Below are 26591 nucleotides of genomic sequence, written 5' to 3' on the forward strand. Positions count from 1 at the left end.
TCTCTCACGTGAGGAGTTTGTCGTGACCGATGCCCAACCTATGGAAAGTTCCTGGAGTCCGGGTAATGAGGCTGGGGATGTCCGGCAACTGTCTGAAGAGCTTTTTGTGCGTGAGGAGGATGATGATGATGAGACACAGTTGTCTGTCAGTAAGGTAGTACTAAGGGCAGTAAGTCCGAGGGAGGAGCGCACAGAGGATTCAGGGGAAAAGCAGCTGGACGATGAGGTGACTGACCCCACCTGGTTCGCTAAGCCTACGAAGGACAGGGCTTCAGAGGGGGAGGCAAGTGCAGCAGAAAGACAGGTTGAAAGAGGCAGTGGGGTGGCCAGGGAGAGAGGCAGGGCCAGAGCAAAGAGTCCCCCAACTGTTTCCCAAAGCACCACCTCGCGGCTAGCCTCCGTGCAGAGGGCTAGGTGTTCAAAGGTGTGGATGTTTTTTAGTGAGAGAGCGGACGACCGACGAACAGTGGTGTGCAACCTGTGTCGTACCAAGATGAGCCGGGGAGCCACTACTACCAGCCTCACCACTACGAGCATGCGCAGGCATATGATGGCCAAGCACCCCACAAGGTGGGACGAAGGCCGTTCACCGCCTCCGGGTCACACCACTGCCTCTTTCCCTGTGCCCCAACCTGCCACACTGATTCAATCCCCCACAGGCACACAGGCACGAGCGCCTCCCGGCCTGCACCCACACCCTTACCTCCACTGTTCTCCCCTCCATCCAGCAATGTCTCTCAGCGCAGCATTCAGCTGTCACTAGCACAAGCGTTGGAGCGAAAGCGCCAATATGCCGCCACCCACCCGCACGCACAAGCTTTAAACGTGCACATTGCCAAATTAATCAGCCTGGAGATGCTGCCATACAGGCTTGTGGAAACAGAGGCTTTCAAAAACATGATGGCTGTGGCGGTCCCGCGCTACTCGGTCCCCAGTCGACACTATTTTTCCCGGTGTGCCGTCCCAGCACATGTCTCATGCAACATAAATCGTGCCCTCACCAATGCGGTTACTGGGAAGGTACACTTAACTACGGACACATGGACAAGTACTGCAAAAATAGTACAAGGTAGCAGCAGCACTCACTTGTTATCTGCTATAAGCATGAAGCATAAAGAGACGATACAAAGTCCAAAGAAAAAGGGACCTGGCTCCCTAGGTCCACCAATGACCAATGTTCATCTGTTAAATCCAGGCAGCATCACAAAGTGTAAAAAATACTCCTTTATTCAAACCATTAAAAAATGGAGGATGTAGCAGGCAGCCACGTACCGGCCCCACAATTGGGCCTTTATCAAGCAGCCCTCCTGTGGCAGTTATATCCGCGACCGGGAGTTTTCTTTGAGGATTCGACACTTCAAGGAGGGGGCTTCTTGTTTCATACACCCCCCTCCTCCTGAGTAAGTGCCGTCTTGATTTCCTTCTTATCGGATTTGTCAACGTATTTGGGCTATTCTCTTTCATTTTTTCACGAGTGCAAACATTTTTATTTCAAAACTCTTTTTCTTTCTCTTGGGGCTCGTTCTCACTGTGAGAACCCCCAAATTTTCGTTGCAGCTCTCCTTTCCTGCAAAGGATTCGAAAATGTTAAGACGAATAACCCGCTTCTAATCCCTGGCGCTATCTGAGCTACGGTGTTTGCTAGCTTTATGGCTCCCCAGCAAAACTGTGTCACCACTCCCCAGTCAAGGCTGAGTCGGAGGGAGCACTGTAAAAAGATGGTGAGGGAGTACATAGCCAATCGTACAGCCATCCTCCGTGATGCCTCTGCTCCATACAACTATTGGGTGTCAAAGCTGGACAAAAGGCATTAACTTGCGCTGTACGCCCTGGAGGTGCTGGCCTGCCCTGCCGCTAGCATCTTGTCAGAGAGGGTGTTTAGTGCAGCTGGGGGAATCATCACGGATAAGCGTACCAGCCTGTAAACTGCCAGTGCCGACATGCTTACACTCATAAAGATGAACAAAGGCTGGATTTCCCCAGACTTCTCTTCTCCACTGGCGGAAAGCAGCGAAACCTAATGATTCTTTTCGCTGCAACCAGAGAAAAAAGCATTCTCTATCACCGGAAAAAAAGGGGGAATTAGGTTTGTCAATCACTCTCGGATATTATTACTCCTCCTCCTACTCCTCCTCCTAAAACAGCATGTCATCACGCTGAACTGCCAATTTTTCTGCGGCCCAAAATGCTCTGCTTATAATTTTTTTTACAATTTTTCAAAGTATTGATACTTTAACAGAAGCCAATATTTTTCACTAGGCTGCCTCCAGGCTCTGTTACAAATTAAGCAACAGCGAGCTGTATCTTTAAAAAGTATTTATGGGTTTCACCTGCCTTCGCGGTTGAGCAATTTTTCAGGGGTACACTTGTACTCTTGGTACACCAATTTTTCTGGCCCTCGCCTATACTGTTATCTAACTAATTTTTCCGGTCTTCGACTACACTCATGGCACACCAATGTTTCAGGGGTTCACCTATACTTTTGCTACAGAAATGTTACGGGGGTCCGCCTATACTTTTACTGCAGAAATGTTACAGGGGTCTGCCTATACTTTTGCTACAGAAATGTTACTGGGGTCCGTCTATACTTTTACTACAGGAATGTTACAGGGGTCTGCCTATACTTCTGCTACAGATATGTTACTGGGGTCTGCCTATACCTTTGCTGCAGAAATGTTACTGGGCTCTGCCTATACCTTTGCTACAGAAATGTTACTGGGGTCTGCCTATACTCTTGCTAAAGGAATGTTACAGGGGTCTGCCTATACTTCTGCTACAGAAATGTTACAGGGGTTTGTCTATACTTTTGCTATGCTACAGAAATGTTACTGTGGTCCGCCTATACTTTTCCTACAGAAATTTTACAGGGGTCTGCCTATACTTCTGCTACAGAAATGTTACAGGAGTCTGCCTATACCTTTGCTACAGAAATGTTACTGGGGTCTGCCTATACCTTTGCTACAGAAATGTTACTGGAGTCTGCCTATACCTCTGCTACAGAAATGTTACAGGGGTCTGCCTATACTTTTGCTACACGAATGTTACTGGGATCCGCCTATACTTTTACTAACGGAATGTTACGGGGTCTGCCTATACTTCTGCTTCAGAAATGTTACGGTGTCTGCCTATACTTCTGCTTCAGAAATGTTACAGGGGTCTGCCTATACTTCTGCTACAGAAATGTTGCAGGGGTCTGCTCATACCTTTGCTACAGAAATGTTACAGGTGTCTGCCTATACCTTTGCTACAGAAATGTTACAGGGGTCTGTCTATACTTTTGCTACAGAAATGTTACTGGGGTCCGCCCATACTTTTACTACAGGAATGTTACGGGGGTCTGCCTATACTTCTGCTTCAGAAATGTTACTCGGGTCTGCCTATACTTCTGCTACAGAAATGTTGCAGCGGTCTGCTCATACCTTTGCTACAGAAATGTTACTGGGGTCTGCCTATACTTCTGCTACAGAAATGTTACAGGGGTCTGCCTATACTTCTGCTACAGAAATGTTGCAGGAGTCTGCCTATACCTTTGCTACAGAAATGTTACTGGGGTCTGCCTATACCTCTGCTACAGAAATTATACAGGGGTCTGTCTATACTTTTGCTACAGAAATGTTACTGGGGTCCGCCTATACTTCTGCTTCAGAAATGTTACAGGGGTCTGCCTATACTTCTGCTATAGAAATGTTGCAGGGGTCTGCTCATACCTTTGCTACAGAAATCTTACTGGGGTCTGCCTATACCTTTGCTACAGAAATCTTACTGGGGTCTGCCTATACCTCTGCTACAGAAATGTTACAGGGGTCTGTCTATTCTTCTGCTTCAGAAATGTTACAGGGGTCTGCCTATACTTCTGCTACAGAAATGTTGCAGGGGTCTGCTCATACCTTTGCTACAGAAATGTTACTGGGGTCTGCCTATACCTCTGCTACAGAAATGTTACAGGGGTCTGTCTGTACTTTTGCTACAGAAATGTTACTGGGGTCCGCCTATACTTTTACTACAGGAATGCTATGGGGGTCTGCCTATACTTCTGCTTCAGAAATGTTACAGGGGTCTGCCTATACTTCTGATACAGAAATGTTGCAGGGGTCTGCTCATACCTTTGCTACAGAAATGTTACTGGGGTCTGCCTATACCTTTGCTACAGAAATGTTACTGGGGTCTGCCTATACCTTTGCTACAGGAATGCTACAGGGGTCTGTCTATACTGTGGGTGCACAAAGACTTCCCATAGCGGTGTTTTAGTGGTCTGGCACAAATACTGACTGACTAGGGCAGAAATGTGGGCCGAGGCCAAGGTCCTTGGCGGGGTGAAACTCTCCCTTGTTTGGGCACTCTGATTTTTTCCTGTGTAATACCATCTTTGTGCACTGACAGCATAGGCAAGCCCAAGGAACTCAAAGACTTCCCCTTGTGGTGTTGAGCTATCTGACACCTACACAGAATAAATGGTGTGGGGACACATGGATTTCCCATTGCTATGTAACTCAGGGCACCTTGGGTCACACAAGGTGGAGGTTGGGACCGAGCCTGACCCTGGGCCCGCTCACATACTTCCCACACAGACTACGGCGGGTCCTACCTCGGCGAAGGTTTCTGTTACGGCACTCTGCCCCCCCGAGCGCCAGTTGGAGTGCCCTGATCTCCCGCACCCCCACTGTCCCTGCCTACTTGCCTCGGCCCTGGCTAACCCCAGGCGGACAACTGGACGGCGGTCCCTGCCCTGGCTAGGGACCTGGCGACTGACAAGCAGGAACTACCTAATGGGGGGGAACAGAGTGCCGACAGAGGAGGCAGGTGAATCAGACCAACAAAACTTACTAGGCTGGAGATGGGACTCACAGGCAAACTGGCAGGGTGCTGGATAGCAACTAGTACTGACTGGGCCAGACTAGATTAGAGGCAAACAGAACCAACACAAACAGACAGAGTAATAGGGGACCAGAGGGAGCTGACCGACAACTAGGGACTGGCTGAGGAGAACCGCAGACAGACTGGCTAGGTGCATGCAGAACCAATAACTGGCCATGAGCTCAGTTCACTGCCAGTCTTTTAACCACAAGGTTCCGCCCAGGGGCGGAGAGTGGGAGGAGGCAACTCCACCCACTGCTGTATAAGAAGCACAGAGGAGTGCGGGCGGCACCCTACGGGCGGGCACGCCCACGCCGCCGCCCACTGGCCAACCCAAGCTGCTGGGATGACCTCGACACAGGGCTCCAGGCTGCTGGAGCCGACGCCGGAGCGACGCGCGCCGACCTGCGGGACCCCATGCCGCACTGTATGGTAACAGTTTCTTGTCCTTGTTATGCCCCCTCCTCCTGCTTGGGGTCAGGGGATCAGCACTGGGCAACATGTATTTTCTCTCGTGTTATCACAGTTATCTGAGACACTGGTTCGGGCCAAACAAAAGGTGCATTAATGAGATGTTCACAGCCGTACTAGCATCGGAGTCCGCTTTATGCCAATGATTGCTGAGGGTGTGGGCAGAGGCTGAGGTCCTCGGTGGAGTGAAAGTCTGCCATGTTTGGGCACTGTAATTGCTTCATGTTTAATACTTTCCTTGGGCTCGCCTATGCTGTGGGTGCACAAAGACTTCCCATAGCGGTGTTTTATCTGACTGGCACAAATACACTGACTGACTTGGGTAGGGTGCAGAGTGCAGATGGCATTCCCATTGCATTGTTCAGCTATCTGACACCTACACAGAATGAATAGCGTGTTGACACATGGATTTCCCAATGCTATGTAACTCATGACACCTTGGGTCACACAAGGGGAAGGCTGTGACCTAGCCTGACCCTGGGCCCGCTCACATACTTCTTACACAGACTATTGCGGGTCCTACCTTGGTCATGGTTTCTTGGCCTTGTTATGCCACCTCCTCCTTCTGCTTGGGGTCAGGGGATCAGCACTGGGCAACATGTATTTTCTCTCGTGTTACCACAGTTATCTGAGACACTGGTTTTGGACAAAACAAAAGGAGCGTTACTGCATTAATGAGACATTTACAGCTGTACTAGCATCGGAGTCCGCTTTATGCCCACGATTGCTGAGGGTGTGGGCAGAGGCTGAAGTCCTGGGGGAAATGCAACTGCGCCAGGTTTGGCCCGTGGAACTTCTTCCTGGTTCATTCAGTCTTTGAAGCGATGCAAGCAACCACAACTAATTTAATGAGACGTTCGCAGCTGTACTAGCATCGGATTCCGCTTTATGCCCACAATTGCTGAGGGTGTGGGCAGAGGAAGCCCTGGGGGAAATGCAACTGCGCCAGGTTTGGCCCGTGGAACTTCTTCCTGGTTCATCCAGTCTTTGGAGCGATGAAAGCAAGCGCAACTAATTTAATGAGACGTTCACAGCTGCACTAGCATCGGAGTCCGCTTTATGCCAACGATTGCTGAGGGTGTGTGCAGAGGCCGAGGTCCTCGGCAGAGTGAAAGTCTGCCATGTTTAGGTACTGTAATTGTTTCATGTTTAATACTTCCCTTGGGTTCCTTGGGCTCACCTGTGCTGTGGGTGCACAAAGACTTCCCATGGCAGTGTTTTACCTGTCTGGCACAAATACACTGTCTGACTTGGGTAGGGTGCAGAGTGCAGATGGCTTTCCTATTGCATTGTTCAGCTATATGACACCTACACAGAATGAGTAGTGTGTGGACACATGGATTTCCCATTGCTATGTAACTCGAGGCACCTTGGTCACACAAGATGGAGGCTGGGACCGAGCCTGACCCTGGGACTGCTCACATACTTCCCACACAGACTATTATGGGTCATACCTCGGTCATAGTTTCTTGGCCTTGTTATGCCACCTCCTCCTCCTGCTTAGGGTCAGGGGATCAGCACTAGGCAACATGTATTTTCTCTCGTGTTACCACCGTTATCTATGACACTGCTTTGGGCCAAACAAAAGGAGCATTACTGCATTAATGAGATGTTCACAGCTGCACTAGCATCCGAGTCCGCTTTATGCCCACAATTACTGAGGGTGTGAGTCAAGGTTGAGGTCCTTAGCAGGGTGAAACTGCCTTGTTTGGGCTCTCTGATTTCTTTATGTGTAATACTTTCCTTGGGTTCCAGGGGCTCGTCTATGCTGTGGGTGCACAAAGACTTCCCATTGCGTTGTTTTACCTGTCTGGCAGAAACACACTGACTGCCCAGGGCAGAAATGTGGGCCATGGCCCTTAGCAGGGTGAAACTCTGCCATGTTTGGGCACTCTGATTTCCTCATGTGTAATACTATGCTTCCGTTCCTTGAGCTTGCCTATGCTGTGAGTGCACAAAAACCTCCCATTGCATTGTTTTACCTGTCTGGCACAAATACACTGACTGAGTAGGGTAGAAATTTAGGCCGAGGTCCTTGGCGGGGTGAAACTCTGCCATGTTTGGGTGCTCTGATTTCTTCTTTAGGGGTAATACCATCTTTGTGCACCAACAACATAGGCAAGGCCAAGGAACTCAAAGACTTTCCATTGTGGTGTTGATCTAACACCTACACAGAATGAATTGTGTGCGGACACATGGAGTTCTCATTGCTATGTAACTCACGGCACCTTGGGTCACACAAGGTGGAGGCTGGGACCGAGCCTGACCCTGGGCCCGCTCACATACTTCCCACACAGAGTATTGCTGCATTGTGGAGATGTGTAGAAGTGCTGGCACCTGATTCCCCTTTATACCCCCGTTTGCGGCTCCTTACAATTTAGTGACGGAGGTGGCACGGGATTGGAATGATGATCGTACGTCAATTTATCATCAATTCTCAACAGCATGCTGCCCCTGCCCTTACCTATCTGTTTCTGTGGTGTTTCCATGACTTTCTGATGTTTTCTGGTGTTTGACAAATCGTCAGCTATGCGGAGCATCTGTCCCATACAAAAATGCTCGAGTCGCCCATTGACTTCGATGGGGTTCATTAACCAAAACGAGCTCTCGAGTATTATGAAAAATTCGACTTGAGCAACGAGCACCCAAGCATTTCGGTGCTCGCTCATCTCTAATCAACACCTAAGAGACATTAATCACAATTATTATCATTTGTTCTCATGGGTAATTATAAATCTATGCTCATCGCTCCCTGCTGCCTTAGTACAATATATATTCGCTACACACACTACAGTAAAGACTTTTGCATAAGGAACCACAAACTGTATGTTACTGAATAGGTAGGACATCCAAACATTTTTGTGCCTTAATGCTACATTTTAAAGAATATTCATGCCAAAAAGGGGTAAGGCAATCATTTAAACCTATATTTTTTTGCCATTTTTTTCTATTAATCTCTTCAATATTGCACATTTATTAGTATTATCCTCTTTTACAACTTATGACTTACAGTGAATGTAATAAACAATGACATATAAGCTTTCTATAGACTGCACTTCATCATGTGGAGGTTTCACATGAATGTATAACTAACAGGCAACATGCTGCTTTCTTCCTGTCTCTGCAGAAAGCTCTCAACTGTCGTAAATCCCTCAAGGGGCTCGATGTGTAATGAGCTCAGCTACTGTATATCTGCTATATATGCTGTGGCTCAGCGGAATGTTTACACTGAATAAACCTTTTTTAAATTCATTTTTAATTGTTCCTCGCCACTTTCAAAAATTATAACTGTCTTAATTTTCCATTGATGTAGCTGTCCGAGAACTTGTTTTTAGCAGGCCGATTTGTATTTTTCAAAGGTACTATTTAGTGTATCTGGTAACCTACTAAAAAGTGCTTACAAATTTTTAAGTGGATGAAATGGGAAAAAAAAAAGCAATTTGCCTTTTTTTTGGAGGGGAGGGTTGTGGGGGATTGCATTTTGCAGTGTACTGCATGCAGCAAAGATATCATAAGTTTATTTTGTAGCTCAGTACATTTATGACAATAGCAAATGTATTGAGAGCCTTCTTAGGGTTCATGCAAATTCACAATATTTCTGTCTGATCTTTTGACAGAAAAATTGGTCCGAAGCATCAGATAAAAGTACCACCCATTCACTTGAATAGGAAATGCACACAGGTATATTTTTACATGAATGGAAGGTTTGAGTAAAAAAGAATCACAGTGTTCCCTGTACTATGTGGACAAGAATATTACATGGCGATGTGCATTGTCAGAAACACTATCTTTTCTCCTTAGGGAGAGCCACTATACTATAAACTAAGAGAGGAGACTCAAATGGCCACGCACGCTCATCTGGATAATATGCAAATAAGGGAGATGGAATAAACCCTCCACAGTGCCACCTATTGAAAGGCAGCATTCCTTCAAGCCAAAGTCAGACTTTTTATACAAGCCTTGTTACAATGGCTGAAAATTAAAAGCAAAGCCAGACTCCATGTACAGACAGCTGTTTCAGAGTTTCTGCCCCTCATCAGTGTACAGTAGGAGTCTGGCTTTGCTAGTGAGAGGCCTGGGATGGGGGTCAGAAATACTATCTTTTCTCCTTAGGGAGAGCAACTATACTATAAACTAAGTGAGGAGACTCAAATGGCCACACACGCTCCTCTGGGTAATATGCAAATAAGACAGTACACAGACTGGATAACAGCACAAAAACACGTTCATGACTTTAAGCCCTCATTTAGTGTAAATGCCTGCACAATCTAAATGAAGAAAAATGACTAGTTCGTTGTACAGATCAATCGGCATACAAATCAAATGATAGTTTGTTCTGTATAAACAAGCAGGTGTTCATCTATGAATGACAGTTTGTTTACTGTGAATGGCAGCAGAGGAGCCGGAACGATCGCTGGCCCGCTTTGTCTCCATTCACTGAGCAATTATCGGTGGTGTGTGAAAACACTGGAGCGATTATTGCTGGGATGGCTATTTGACACTTCTGCTTCTGACAGTCATCCCATGTAAAGGGGCCCTTAGTGGTTTTATTTGCGATAAACCTTGTAAAAATGAAAATGTCTTTTTAAAAAATGTATTTTCTTTCACCATGTTTTTACTGTCCTATTTTTTTTATCATTCCGTTTTGGGTTGTGTGAGTGCTCGTTTTTTTGTGGGGTGACAAGTAGTTTCCATTGGTGCTTCTTTGGAACACATATGACTTTTTGATTGCTTTAAAAAAAAAAAATATATTGAAAACAGGGTGACCAAAAAAGCCACCGTTCTGGATTTATGTTTTTTTTTTTTTTTTCAGAAAAATTAGTGGGATAAATAATGTGTTATTTTGATAGATTGGGCTTTTACGGACATGGTAGTATCAAATATGTTTTTGAATTTTTGTATTGATTTATTTTAGTAAGAATAAACCAAAACCTTTTTTTTTTTCACTTCTAATATGTTTATTTTTTACAATAAAAAAACTTTTTGCAGTTATTTTTAGTCATAGAGGACTTGAACTTGTGATCACTTGATCGCTTATTCCATACACTGAAATACTTCTGTATTGCAATACATAGTGTTTTTAATGACATTCAGTTAAGATAGGCCTGTCCTAACCTAGGAGCCAAGGGGTCTTCAGAAGGTAATGGGCTACCATGGCAATTGAACAGCACCTCAAAATTTCATCACGGTGGGCCACTTGGGACCCACAAACTCCGATTAGGGCATTTAAGTACAGAATTGACAGCAGCATTAACAGCCTCGCTGTTCTCGAGTAACTGCATTCTTGTCCGAGCGTGCTCGGGGGTGGGGGTGGGTGAGCAGGGGGTTGCGAAGGGGATCTCTCTCACACTCTGCCCCGCTACCCCCGCTATCCCCCACCGCCCCCCGAGCACGATCAGACAAAAATGCAGTTACTCAAGAAGAGAGAGGCTCGCTCAAGTAACTGACCTATTCGAGCGTGCTCGCTCATCTCCAGTGTTTAACATTGTGGTGAACAAGTGCTATCTGTCAAAGACAGCCGGCACCTGCCGTGCATGAAGCAGGCTCAGCAACTGGGCCAGCTCCATACAAACACCATCACTGGAGGGCAGACGTACATCCCCTTTAGTGTTATGGGGTAACTCTACTAATTGTCTTCACTGCTGTATGAGGAGCACACATGACCTTTCCAGCAGTGAAAGTACTTTCTGTGACTTAAAGGAGCTGTTTCCCTCCAACATCATTTCTTTGTGATTCATCTATTTATTTTTTCATAAAAATAAAATACTTTCCTATTTGTAAGCATTTACCCTATTATTACTGGGGTGGTAGTGTATGTAAATGAATGTTAATGCAGGGGATGGGGGGAAGTCACCTTTTGCAACTAGGGCCCACAAGTCTGTAGCTACACCTCTTCTATTGCACTGTACCATAGAGACTTCCATACATGAAACAGAGCAGGGATGTGCACAATGTGCAGTTTACTATAATGTAAGAAACAGAATGCATGTGGAATGTTCAGTACCTACTAGAGACCCCTCCTTGGGTTACACTGCTGGTCGGACAGAGAGTGTTAATGGGAAATTACTAATTAACACCAGTTAATGAAACAGTTTTTATTTTCTTATCTGTTTTTATTTTCTGATGTGGATAATTTATTATATGGTCTGAACATGACTGTGGGAGCTGACATCTTGCCTGAGCTGCAGTTACCAGTTGATTTCAATGAGAGCCGTGCCTGCAGTTACAAGTGCTGGACACTACACAGAGGTGTACCTAGAAGAATTCATACCTTTTTAAAGGCAAAGGTCGATCACACCAAATATGGATTTCATTTAGTTTTCTTCCAAAGTATGTCCATTCACTTTGCATTATGTTAATTAACATTTCAATTTCTGAAAACATTCTGACTTATCAGCATTTTCTCATATCTGCTTAAAAGTTTTGCACACTAATATATATTATATATTTAAGCAGAAGCTGAACAATACTTGAGGAACATATTTGAAAAAGAGAAAACACATAACACCAGTCAAAAATGGCTGCAGGACAAGAGAGCGGAGCACATCAATCTATCAGAACAGGAACCAGTTACTGTCAAAGAAGCAGACATCCAATAGCAGATGGAGAACATAAAAAGCTGGACAGCACCTGGCTTGGACATGATCCGCACCTGCAAATTAACAGAAGGACACATATGCCTAGCAGCACAATGGAACCAACTGAAGGAGGTGGGCTCCCACCCAGCCTGGCTAACACAAGGAAGGACAGTGCTGATTTTAAATATCCTTACAAGGAAACAGCACCATTAACCTGTTTCCCCACAACTCAAGATCCAGACAGACCAACCTTAGCACAGCCTGGATTGACTACAAGAAAGCCTATGACTCAATACCACACATGTGAATCAATGAATGCCTGGCACTCTACACAACCAACAGGACTCTAAGGACCTACCTCAAAAACTCATTGAGACTTTGGAACACAACACTGGAAGTTAACTCAAGACAGTTAGTATAAGTCACCCTCAAGAGGGAGATATACTAAGGTGATGTACTGCTTCTACACAGGCTTGAACCCCCTCAGCCAGATGATCACAAGAACTGTATATGAATAGAAGTTTAAGAGTGGAACTACCATCAACCACCTCCTCTACATGGATTACATCAAGTTGTATGCTAAGAGATAATGAGACATTGACTCACTGATCCACCTGACATGGATTTACAGTGACATTGGGATGTCATCCAGACTGGAGAAGTGTGGCCAGATGGTAGTATAGAGAGGCAAAACTGTTATGACTAGTAGGGTGGAATTGCCAGCAAGGGCATATAGCAGACATACAGACCAGTGACTAATAGCTTGGTATACCACAATGTCATGGGAACTATGAAGAAGAGGCAAAGAAGATACCAACATCCAAACACCACCATAGAGTAAGACAGGTCCGTAAGACTCAGCTTCATGGGAAGAACATGACTCAATACCACACATGTGAATCTATGAATGCCTGGCACTAATCTAACTAGCCACTCCCAGCTGTAGTCTTGTAGCTTGATCTATAAATTTTGCCTCACTGGCACGCATGTGGCTGGGGATGCATGGGTGTCCTGTAATAAATATCCTGGATCAAGTGTCTTATGGAGTCGAATGATGCAGTTAAACAGTGCAGTTCAACAGGGCTGGAGACATGTAAAATCCACATTCACCCACACTCTGCACATTAACACCCTTATCTTTGCACTAACCTCCTCTGCTTCTCACTCTAAGCCCTCACAGTTTTTCAAAACACCCAAGCCCAACACACTCCATCCACATCAGCCCATCCCTGCTCTCCTCATCCATGCACAGATCTCACACACTCCTCACCTTCCTCAAATGCCTCCATTCCCCTCTCACCACTGCCAAAAATCCCCATTGCCACCCTCACAAATCCCCACCCTTGCTACCCTACTACTTTTACCTGTAGGGAACTTTCACCCCCAACCCAGGCCCACCTTGCACTGCTCCCTGCTCAAGACCTTCCCCCAAGCCCAACCAATAGACTGCACACACTCCCCTCTGTCCCCTTAAAATGCACCCTTTGTAACTCCCAATCCACGTACAACAAACTCCCAACCATTCATAACCTCTTCATTACCAAGCGTCTCAACCTACTTGCCCTCACCAAGACATGGATACAGCAGTCCGACTCAGCCTCCCCCGCTACATTGTCCTTTGATAGCCCGCAGTTCTCCCACACCCCAAGATCATCCAACAGGCACAGTGGAGGCATATGCGTACTCTTCTTGTCAAATCCTCCCAGACTCTCTCTGTCACCTTCTAGTCATTTGAAGTCCATATACTACGACTCTTCCATCTCCTGTCCCTGCGTGTTGCAGTCACATACCAGCCCCTGAGTCCCACACACCTGTTCCTGGACCATTTCTCCACCCCATTTCCTATCCTGCGAACTCCCATCCCTTAACCTTGATGACTTCAACATCCCCACTAATGACTCCATCTCCCAATTTGCCTCCCAGCTTTTAACGCTCACCTCCTCCCTTGGTCTATCACAACTCTCAGACTCCCCCACTCACAGACACAGCAACATTCTTGACCTAATTTTCCTCCGCATCTGGGCTGCCTCGCACTTCACTAACTTCCCTCTCCCACTCTCTGACCACAACCTCCTCTCCTTCTCCATTAGGCACCCTAGCATCTCCCCAGATCCTCCCACCTATCGCACCTCTAGGAATCTCCAGACTATCCACACTCAGCAGTTTGCTGAGACTGTAAAGTCTTCCCTGTCCCCATCCTCTCATGCCCCAACCAGGCTACCGAACACTACTCCACCACCCTCAGATGCACCCTGGATGAAGCTGCACCACCCATGACCTGAGTCATCCACCACAGACCACGACAACCTTGGCTAATGCCCCAAACACACTTCATCTGGCAATGCTCTAAGTGTGCTGAACATCTGTGGTGCAAATCCAAGCAGCCTGCAAACTTCGCCCATTTCAAATTCATACTCAAAACCTACAACCTTGCCCTCCACCATGCTAAACAAGTCTATTTCACCTCCCTCCTCTCCTCCCTATCCCACAACCCCAAATGACTCTTTCACACCTTCTACTCCCCTCATCCCCTCAGAACTCGCCCCAATGACAGATCTCAATGCTGGAGAGCTAGCTGCTCACTTCATAAGAAATGGAAAACATCTGCAAAGAAATCTCTGAACATCACATGGCAAGTCCCGATCCCATTCTTTTCAGCAATGTATCCATCACTCACCCACTGTCTATGCTAGAACCAATGACAGGAAGAAGTCTCCAGACTGCTCTCCACTGCTCGCCCCACCACCTGTGCTAGCAAACCTCTTCCCTCACACCACCTCCGGTCTCTTTCCCGGGCTGTCGTTACCCACCTCACCCCCATCTTCAACCTCTCCCTGACTCTGGTATCTTCCCCCCTCTTTAAAATACTCCATCATATCCCCTCTGCTAAAGAAATTGACCCTTGACCTGACTGATGTGGTTAACTTCATCTCCAAATTACTTCAATGTCTGGTCTATTCTTGCCTCACACTCTTTCTCTCTGATAACTCTCTCCTCGACACCCCTTCAGTCTGGCTTCCACTTTCTACATTTGACCGAAAGCGCCCTCACAAAAGTATCAAACAACCTAATGATGGCCATCAACATGTATACTTTGCCAGTCATCAGATACCCTGATGGTATAGTGAGCAGGCTAAAAGAAGACATGAAGGCTACCAATGTGAAAACCCAGAAGCTTTTCACAATCCATGACTGAATCCACCACAAATCCAACACCCAGAGACTGTACACCAAGCAGAAAGAGGGTGGACAGAGTCTGATGTGGGTCAAACACACTATCTTAAATGAAACTCAAGTCAGGAGTACATCAATAAATTGGCACATACAGATGAACTGATGAGAGAATATTTGAGGCTGCCCAAGCAGACATGGAAGGAAGAACAAATGAAAAAAGGACCATGACAAGGTAAGCCCTTACATGTGATGTATCATCGACAGGCAGTTGAAGTGGTTGACACTAGGAAATCCTGGAGAAGGCTGGACTCAAAGACAACACAAAGCAGGCAGTAAGCACCAGATTCATAGACACAGGGATCTACTACATTAGACAGGATTCAATGTGTAGACTGTGCAGAGTCCTTAGAAGCAGTCCAATGCATTGTGGCAGGATGCAAGATGCAAGCAGGAACAGCATTCACTGAACGGCAAAACCATGTGACGGGCATTGTGTACAGGAATATCGGCATAGTGTATGAGCTAAACCTTCCTACATCTAGATGAGAGACTCCACAGAAAGTTGTGAAGATTAGCTATCCTATGGAATGTCCAGATACAAATGGTAAAACAGGTACTGGCCAACCAACCAGACATTGCAGTAAATGTCAATGACCAGAAGACTGTGGTGGTAATAGATGTAGAGATAACAGGTGACAGCAAAATCAGGAGGGCGTTGGAGAAGTACCAGGACCTAAAAGCAGAACTAGTGAAAATGTGGAAAATGAAGGCCAAAGTAGTCCCAGCAGTGGTAGGAGCAATTGCTGATGTAACTGCTAAGCTAGGAGAATAGCTGAAACAAATCCCAGGAACAACATCTAAGCACACTATTCAAAAGAGTGTAATACTAGACATAGCTAAGATTCTGCACAGAACCCTTATAGGCCACTGTAGAGAATCCGAGGTTCAGGAAGACACATACCACCCATAGGGGGGAGAAAAATAATGATAGACAGATAGATAGATAGATAGATAGATAGATTCAAATAAATAATCCAGGCAGCGCATAGAGTTCAAAAAAATAAAAAAGGGCTAAATCTATTTTATTAGCAATTTACTTGAATAATTCACAGTAAACATACTTTTCAAAACAACTGTAAAACATAAAAAATTCACAGAGAAATCACACTTAAAATTTTAAATTCAAGTTAACTGCTCAAAAAAATATTCAAATTGTTCTCTTTATTTTAATTACTGTTAGGTCAAAATTTGGTACACTTATTGGGCTACTTATTTTAACAGTTATTTTTATATAATATTCATCTTTAACCTTAAAGGGACAGCATCCAAAATTCCCATACCATATTCAAATTCAAGTTTTATATTCTAATGCTAAAATAATTTTAATCAAATTATCCATCCAATTTTAAACACTAAAGTACCAACCACCTTAAATATATGACAGGCGATTGCTGGTGGTACATGGAGTCAGGCCTCATGCACACGAGCGTGGTTTTAGCTCAGTATAGGTGCGCACAGGGGATTCATTCAGCCCTGCAGTTATGTAAGTCTGTCGCATCCAGAGGTTTCCATATGGTTTTAATGGGGCTGCCTGCAACAGCACCGGCTCTATGGAAAACAGTGGGAGGGTATTGTGATCCCCTGCTACAGCTGTGACAGCTGTGGCAGGGATGAAGAGAGCCTCTGCACGGATACAAGGCTGTTTCCAAGAGTGTAAACCTCTCGCATACAGGGGTTTTCAGCCCAATATCGCACTCTCTCTGCTATGGTTTAATCCCCCATAGCCCCGCTCTGTCTCTCTCCACTATGAGGGATTAACCCATAGCCCCGCTCTCTCTTACCCTGCTCTGGGGATCCCTGAGGGATATCCCCATAGCGCAGAGAAGGTGGGTGAGGTTGGAGGAAAAGGGGGCGGGGCTATAGGGCTTCACACAAGGATTCCTTATAGCAAAAAAAGAGGAATGGGGCTAGAGGGGTGGGATCTAGAAGGTGGAGTCCTCTAGCCCTGCCCTCTCCTCTCAGTGAAGCCATGTAACCCTGCCCCCTCTCTCTCCCTGCTATAGTGAAATCCCTTGGGAAGTGGTGGAGGGAGTCCCCTATTGCCCCCCACTGCTGGGAATTGCCCAGCAGTGGGGCTGGAGGAATTCCCAGCTGCTTACAGTAGGCTATTTAAAACAGGCTACCCAGAAATGCATTTTAAATGTCTGCTGTAAATTCCTGTTAGTCTTCGTAGGGATTAAGGAAGCCCTCAGGGCTTCCACTCGTTCCCGCGAGGACTGGCAGGAGTTTTAAAATGTGCTTCTGGGCCGCATGCTTTAAATGTCCCACTGTAAACAGCTGGGAATTTCTTCGGTCGGCAGAAATTCTTCTAATGATTTGAAATCAATCTTCTTTTCCTGCGCAGGGGTCCTATTTTTCCTCGCAGTATGAACCTTAGATGCGAGCATTATAGCCACGCATGTCCTATCTTTTGAAGATGTGAGTATTTTGCGTGTCTAAAAACCCTTCATAAGAGCGTTTCTATAGGTAACAATTGGTTCTTTTAGAAGTGATCTTTTGCTAAAATAACACTCATATGAAAGAGGCCTCAATGTGTTCCTTTGCTAATTTTGAACCTATTCACGACATGTCTTTTTTTCAACAAAGGCACTTTGCAGAGAGTTCTTGCTGGCAATTTGGCTTCACCTAATTGTTTTCTGATTGAAGCAGTACTCGCTAGTCAATTTTGATCTCCTTTGATCTTTTTGGAGGAGATCTTTGGCTGAGCCTTTGCCATTTGGGGTATTATTTGATCCATTCAAATAGTAGTTGTCCACTTCCTTCAACGTCTTTCATATTTGAGTTACTACTTCAAGGCATTTGAGATCATTTTAGCTGAGCATCCTATAATTTGTTGCACCTCTTTATATGTTATTCCCTCTCCAATCAACTCTTTAATCAAAGTAAATCTGGAACAAACCTTATTCACCATTATTTTAGAAGAAAACGTACTATAACCAACATCTACAACATTTAACAACCTCCTACCATAAGTAAGGGTCAAAAATCACACCTGTTATTCCACAGAATTAGTGTTTTTACCAATGTATCTCCTCACTGCAATTATTTTGTAAACTGCTTTTTCAATTAAAGATTATATTACTCAGAATGAGCGGCATCCCTGTCCTAATTATTGTGGTTTTTTTTCTATTACGTACAAGTAAATTACTTGCTATGTAGAAAAATCACCTCTACCCAAAACAGTGATTATCAGCTTAATGATGTTGGACTAAAGTGACCCAATGACACCAAATGCACTGAGAAGCATGTTGGCAAAATTTGAAGAAAAAGGCAAGTTTGGGAATCCATTCTGGAAGACGATGGAAACCAATCGCTCTACAACAAACAGTAGACTTTACTACGGCTGTTGTTTAGATGATTATGGGGAATCTGCAAGGGGCAAGCAGTGCAACTGCATTTTCAAAAAAGTTGGATATCAAAGGTTTATTTATTTATTTTTTCACATGGATCAATCCTGCATGTCCTGGATAATATTATTAGCAATTTTGATTCAATTACTTCCAGTAGATGTCTCTCTACACATCTCTGAATAGTGATTCTTTGATTATTATTATCCTGTATTTCTATAAGAAGAAGGATTGACACTCTAGAATGTTTATGTAAGAGAAATGAACAAAACCTTTAAACCATGAGAATTCAAAAACTTTTTTTTTTTTTGAATAATCGGTTTTTTTATTAAATTTTCAGTAAAATTTTTACAAAATTGAGAATAAACATGTAAAGAAAAAATAATACAAAAGAAAAGGAAAACGTAATGTACATTACAATACATCATGAGCATGGCGTACATATTTTAACATGAGTCTCTCATATACACCAAGTATTTACCAGTCTTGTAATGGTTTTATCATATTCATTAGAATAAAGAAAAGAATAAACGAATTTTTTAAAGTTGTAGTTACAGAGTTTCTCTTTAGTAAGAAAATCTTAATTATTCATGCTGTACTGAACATACTTAACTAATTTTTATAACAGTTTAACTTGGCATCTATGGATCTATAACATTCGTCAATGTTTATTTTTTGGGTCTCCACATCTCCCATTGAGCATCAAATTGTTTAGACGAGTTGCTACGAAAGGCAAGCCATTTTTCGTTTGCATATTGATCTGCCATACGGTTCTTGAACTCCTCTATTTCCGGGGGGTCTGATTTCTTCCAATATTTTGCTACTATAGTTTTTGCCGTCATTATTGAGTGTGCCAATAGAGGTCTAATTGGTTTTGGCAACTCTTCAGTTCCCACCAGGAGCAGTATCAGCGACGCCTCTCTAGGTAATTTGATATTGATTATGTTTTCTATGTGTTTAAGTACCTTGTCCCAGTATGGTTTCAGTTTGGGGCAAAACCAGAAAATGTGGGAAAGCGTTCCCCTACCACCACATGCCCTCCAGCATAGCCCATCTCCTATTTTTGACCTGCTGTATATCAAGGATGGGGTGTAGTACCACCTCATGTATATTTTAGTTTGGGTTTCTAAAATCCCCAATCCTTTAGTGGATTTGGCGGTTAATGTGAAAGCTTTGGACCAGGAAAGTTCCGAGATTTCTTTCTTTAGTTCTTTCTCCCAACTCAACATATATGCTTTTTTTGCTAATGATGTGTTATTAGTTACTATATCGTAGTAGAATCTTGTATCAGATTTAGTTTTTTTATCTGATTGGTTGGTTTTGCTTATGAGTGACGATGGGAGCGTTATTTTGTGGATAGATGTTTCCTTCAAAAAGGAGTATATTCTAAAGTAGCTGAATTTTTCTTTTAGTGGGAGGTCATGTTTGAGTTGTATATCCTTAAAATCTTTAATTTTCTTCTTTGAGGTTATAAGATCATCTATCCATTTTACCCCTCTGGTTGTCCAAGGTCTTATATCTATATCTGGTATATATAAACACAGTATATCTAAGGGTAGTGGGGTTCTACGCTTGATTTCAGATGTGCTAGCTTTTTCTGAGAGGTCTTTCCATGTATCAATCAAAGCCCGCAAGGTAGCAGGTACTTCGGGAATTTGTAGTTTTACTTTTTTTGGGTGTAGATGCTTTTCAACCAAGATTGCACATATTATTGCTTGGCCTGAGATGTTTCCCAAGAAACTTTTTTCCATGCTTGGCCATCCCAGGGAACTGTCATTGGGCAGAAGTTGCTTGGATTGGTTTAATATAGTAGCTTTGAGGTAGGCGGTTAAATTAGGTACATCTGCTCCTCCGTTTTTTCTGTGTAGCGCGAGTATGGACAAAGTCAGTCGGAGTTTCTTACCACCCCATATGAATGTGTTTAATTGTCTCTGCAATTTATTTAACATGAAATTAGATACATGTATTGGTAGAACCCTAAAATAGTATAAAATTAATGGCAGGATTTTCATTTTGTAGGCCATAATTCTCCCAAACCATGTTAATCCCAGTGATTCCAAGTGATCTAGCTCTTTTTGCGTATTGTTCAGTAGTTTAGTATAATTTGCATTTTCCAAATCTTTAATAAGTGGGGTCAAGGCTATTCCTAAGTAAGGGACGCTCTTTTCTTTCCATGTAAAGGGGAATTCTGCTTGGATTTCACCTCTCAATTTTTTTGATATGTTTAACCCAAGAATGAGTGATTTGTCCACATTCAATTTATACATAGAAATTTTGCTGAAGTGCTCCAGTATTGCACACGCAGATCTTAGGGACTCCAAGGGATGAGTTAGTGTAAGAATCACATCATCAGCAAAGAGTCCCAGTTTATACTGCCTGTGGTTCACCGGGACACCCCTTACATCAGGATTTGTACGGATCAGCTCCGCCAATGGTTCTATAGCCATCACATATAATAATGGGGACAACGGGCACCCCTGTCTTGTGCCATTTGATATATGCAATGAGTCCGACATCACACCATCCACTAGAACTCTAGCAGTTGGACAAGAGTACAGGGCCCGCACAGCACGTATGGTCTTCTCACCGAACCCAAATTTTTCTAACGTTTTGAAAACATAATCCCAGTGGACTCTATCAAAAGCCTTTTCGGCATCTAGTGTTAACATTATGGTAGAAGTTTGCGTTTTCTCAATTGTATGCAGGAGGTTTAATATTTTTCTAGTGCTGTCCGAGGCCTGCCTCCCCTGCACGAATCCCATCTGATCCGAATGAATTATGTCCGGGAGAACTCTGAGGATACGCTGGGCAAGTGTCTTGGCGTAGACTTTGATATCCGTATTTAGTAAGGATATAGGTCTAAAGTTAGCTGGAGAGTTTGGTTCCTTTCCTGGCTTGGGCAGGACTACAATTGTTGCTTGCAACATTTCTTGGGGGAAGCTACCATTTTGCATCACAGAGTTAAATACATTTGTCATATATGGCGTTAATGTTTCAGCAAAAAGTTTGTAGTACTCCGCAGAGTATCCATCCGGACCCGGGGCTTTATTATTTTTAAGAGATTCTAATGTTTTAGATATTTCATGGGATGAGAATGGTTCGTCTATGCGTTCTGTTTGGGAGGTGCTCAAGGATGGTAAATCAACCAACTTGAGGAAATTTTGAATAGATAAGCTATTCGGTTGTTCTGTTTGTGTGTCATCTTTTAAATTATATAACTTGCTATAGTAAGTCGAAAAGGCATCTGCTATCTGTTTTGGATGCGTTAATTTAATTTTATTATTCTGGTGGCTCCATATGTAGGGAATGTTAGCTTTTATGGTTTTCTTTTTTAACAGATTGGCCATCCATTTAGATGGTCTGTTTATTGATGTGTAAATGTTGGCTCTTTTGGCATTGACTTCTTTTTCGAAGTCACCCAACAGGTTCCTGCGAAGATCCAATCTTATTTTATGTATGTCGTTGTGTGTCTTTATGGAAGGATTGCTCTGTAGCTCCACCTCCATCTTGTGTAATTTTATGAGTAGTTCATCTATCTTCCTTGATTTTTCTTTTTTATATCTTGAGCCTAACTTTATTAAAATGCCTCTCATAAATGCCTTATGGGCATTCCACAGAGTTGTTGGATTTATTTGTGAAGTATCGTTGAATTTGAAGAACTCAGTGAGGGCCTCTAGGATTTCTTTCTTATACTTTGGGATGTTAATTAGATATGTATTGTTTCTCCATGTTTTGTTGGTCTTATAAGAATTGTTAGTATTTAAAAGTACAGTCACTGGAGCATGGTCCGTCCAGGAGGCGGTGCCAATCTCCACTTTTGAAATGGATGCTAAAAGTGGCTTATCTGTTAAGCACAGATCAATTCTTGAAAAATTCCTATGTCTTGACGAGTAATGTGTATATTCTTTTGCAGAGGCATTGATGCACCGGAATGTGTCATAAAGAGCGTTTCTATGTAGCCAAGCATTTAATGTGGCATTTCTTTTACTTGTGGGGCTAGTGGTGTCCATGTTACTGTCAGGGATTAGATTGAAGTCCCCCAGCATTAGAGTTGGTCCCTGTACATTCTTATTTATTATTTTTTTTAGCTTGTTAAGAAAGTTTATTTGTCTGGAATTGGGCACGTATGTGTTAATTAACGTTATATTTTGGTCTTTTAAGGAACCAACTAAGATTATATACCGTCCTCTTGAATCACAGATTTGTTTTTCCACCGCGAAAGTTATGCCTTCACGAAAAGCAATCATAACACCAGCGTGTTTTTTTTTTGCGCATGCAAAAACAACCTGCGGGTACAACTTGTGCGACATTCTATTACAATCATTATCTATTAAGTGCGTTTCCTGCATACATACTATATCTGCATTTTGGGATAATGCTTCTTTCCATGCACATCTTCTTTTGAAGGGCGAGTTCAAGCCGTTGACATTTATTGATAGTAGTTTCACAGCCATAGTGTTGTGGTCTGAAGATGATCGACGAGATGTGGGAGTTCCCAGAACCAGATGATGCCTGTAAAATTTAAACAGAAAAAACAAACACAGTCCTCTTTGTTTGACGCTCCATTGAGCTGCCACAAAGTGTGACTATAAGTCAACATATAGAGAGTGAGGAAGTAGAACAGTTTAAACAAACTGTGGCAAGGTTGAACTTGCATTTTTTCGTGGGGGTGAAAGTCCAGCTGTGGTGGAACAGCACTACTTTTAGTAGTAAGTTGTAATCACCGGAGAGATAGTTAGATTCCTTGCGGTACTCAAGGGTGTTATTTGTTGGTTTGCTGGCGGATATTTGAGTCACGTTTAGTATGTGGATGAGGTGTTTTTTGGGGAGTTATCCCCCATGACGTCAGCGTTTCAATGGCGGATTTGGGGTTCGACAGGATATGATGTCTGCCATCTTTAGTTGCAATAACCTTTGTAGGAAAGCCCCACTTGTAGGGGATGTTTGCGTTTCGCAAGGCGTTCGTTATTTCTGCGAAATTCTTTCTTGCCTCTAACGTTGCTTGCGATAAGTCGATGAATAATCGCAGGTCAGTGTAAGGTTGCGGGAATGGCTGAATTTTCCTTGCCGCATACATAAGAAGTTCTTTTGTTTTAAAGTAATGGATGCGGGCTATTACATCTCTTGGAATTTCTTCGCCGAGAAATTTCAGACGCGGCAACCTATGAGCTCTATCAATTTTCAGATCATGGTCTGGCATATTAGGGAGAAGAGCTTGCATAAAACGCATGATGTAATTAGAGATCTCTGCATTCGTTATCTTTTCTGGGATACCTCTTATCTTGATGTTATTGCGCCTATTTCTATCCTCTAAGTCCGTCAATTTGAGTTGCAATTTCGTTACTTTTTCCTCCAGCTCATAGTGCGCATCAATTAGCGAATTATGTGAGACGACCATCTCTTCCATTTTTTTTTCATTTTTTTCAATTTTATTGTTAATTTCCAGCACCGAGGAGTTAACCTTGGATGTTAGTACAAGAATATCTGCCTGAATGGTTTCTCTGAGGGCCATCACTGCTTCTTTAATATAAATTTCGGTGACAGGTCTATTGGTGGCAGAGAGATTTGTTAGCCCCCCTTCACTTATGCTTTCACTGCTGCATGGCATAACTCCCTCTATTTCCTCCTCTGTCTGCATTCTTTGCTTTTGTTTTGCAGGGCTGCTAGTGGGTGTCCTGCTTATACCCTGCAGCATGGCCGACGCCATTTTGGGTGGGGAAGGATCAGCGATATTATTACTTTTATGCACTGACCTCGTGATGTCTGACCGTCTGTCTTCCTTATGGGTGCTTTCGCTAGCTGTCACAGCGCTTTGCAGGGCCCTTTCCTCCGTTTCTCCATCTCTGACAGTCCCGCTGCTTTCATTATGCTCCGGACTTGTAGGAGCGGGAGAAGGTGTCTCTCCGGCGGCCATTACTGATGCGGGGCCGCGCGCTGTGAAAAAGGACTCCAATCTCGTCGGAGCTTGTTTAGAAGCTCTCCTTCTTGACATCTCCGGAGTCCTGAGGCTTTCCCACAGCAGTGAAAGCGCTGCACTTCCTCCGGTGAGTGCTTTAATGTCGCTTTTAGTGCTATTTACCGGACGGAGCCTAGAAGTTAGCTGCCGTGCCGGTGCCTTGTTAAGCCACGCCCCCCAGAATTCAAAAACTTTGAACAAATGGGCCTACGGTTAGATTAGCAAGGTTCAAGGATTGTCATTAGATGACTAGATCCCCATGAATAACCACTAGACTACCATGGATGACTAATCGATTACCTAGATTAGATTTTATATACTTAAGGCCCATTTAGATGGGATAAATGTCACGCGAATGATGCCCAACACTTATCCCCGCATTCAATCACTCAATGCTGTAGCGCAGGAGCTAGCATTGCTGGCTTGCTCGCAGAACGGCCAGTAGGGGGCGAGGAGGCTGCAGGATTTTGCTCCTATATCTCCCCTGCCCCTCTCTATTCATTTAACAAAGCGGCCGTTCAGTAATGAAGGCTGCTATTTACACTGAACGCTCATCGTTCAGCTCATCGTCCATCATTTATGCTGCATAAACGATGATGATGGTTTTAGTGTAAATAGCAGCTGTTCAGTTGAACAGTCGCTATGCTAAGTGAATGGAGAGGGGTGGGGGAAAGTGAGGAGTGAAATCTCCTTCAGCCACCCTACTGTGACCCAGCAATACTAGCTGCTGTGCAACAGCACGGGAACGAGTACATGCGGGGATGAATGTTGGGCATTGTTTGCCCGGCATTCATCCCGTCTAAATGGGCCTTTAATTTTCCTGCTTGCTCTAATTCTAATGATATTTGATAAAAGTATTGTGTGTGGATATTGATAATGTATGTTTTTTTAAGTTAAAGAAATACTAATGAAGAACGAGACTGCCATTAATTTATTTTACATTGTGCCATTTTCTGAAGAGACAAGGAATAAACCAATAATTTCCATTTTCTTTTGCTTGACGTATTTGATTGGAGTGCTTATCAATTCTTCCATAATCACAGTCATATGTCTGGACGTTCAGTTACATAAACCAATGTACCTCTTTATCAGTAATTTGTCCATTGTAGATATATTTTATACATCAGTCACAGTTCCTAAATTACTGCACATTTTATTTTCCGGAAATCATATTGTTTCCTTCTCACAATGTTATACACAGTTGTATTTGTTTCTAGCAGTGGGGATTGCGGAGGAAATCCTTCTATTCATTATGGCTTATGATCGATATGTTGCTATCTGCTTACCCTTACATTATCATCAGATCTTGTGTCGGAGAAATTGCATCCTGATAACTTTTGGGATTTGGATAGCCGCCTTTTTAAACTCTTTTCTCCTTGTAGTATCAGCTTTGAACATGACCTCCTGTCATTCCAACATCATCCACCAGATTGTCTGTGATTTGAAGTCCTTAACGAGGATCATCTGCACAGGCACAACAATGTTTTTTGTAATAATTGGTTTAGAAATATTGATATTCTCCTTGGTCCCAGTGTTGGGCACTTGTATTTCTTATGTTAACATTTTTTTACTCATATTCAAGATGAAGTCAAAAGAAAGCAGAAGAAAGGCCTTCTCCACCTGCTCATCTCACATCACGGTTATGTCTATTTTCTATGGGGCATGCTTAGCAGGGTATCTGATACCACCTTATATTGATTTTCTGGATGTAAGCTTCAGTGTGGTATATGCAAATATCATCCCCATGATAAATCCTATCATATACAGTCTACAGAATTCCAATGTACAATCTGCATTGCTGAGGTTCATAAAGGAAATGTTTTTTATTCATAGAAACTCTCATTCTGGTGACTGGTAATGATAGGTTGAATTTTTTTTATTGATGTCAAAGATTGAATTCAAGCACCATAGAATATACATAAATAAAAATACTGGATGAACTCTGGGTAGGGATTCAAGTGCTGTGCCCGTGTGGCCAGAATTTACCCCTTCATATCACATCAAACATATCATATTACAATTATAAATTATTTAATCACAAATGTGGAGTAGCAAAAAAGTTTTTATGCCAGGATTCTGGCATAAAAGTCCCAATTTTTGTGCAGGTCTTACTTGAACACAAATGTGCTTCTTTTTAGGCAATAAACACTC

This window comes from Eleutherodactylus coqui, chromosome 8 (genome assembly GCF_035609145.1).
Source record: "Eleutherodactylus coqui strain aEleCoq1 chromosome 8, aEleCoq1.hap1, whole genome shotgun sequence".
Classification (NCBI taxonomy): Eukaryota; Metazoa; Chordata; class Amphibia; order Anura; family Eleutherodactylidae; genus Eleutherodactylus; species Eleutherodactylus coqui.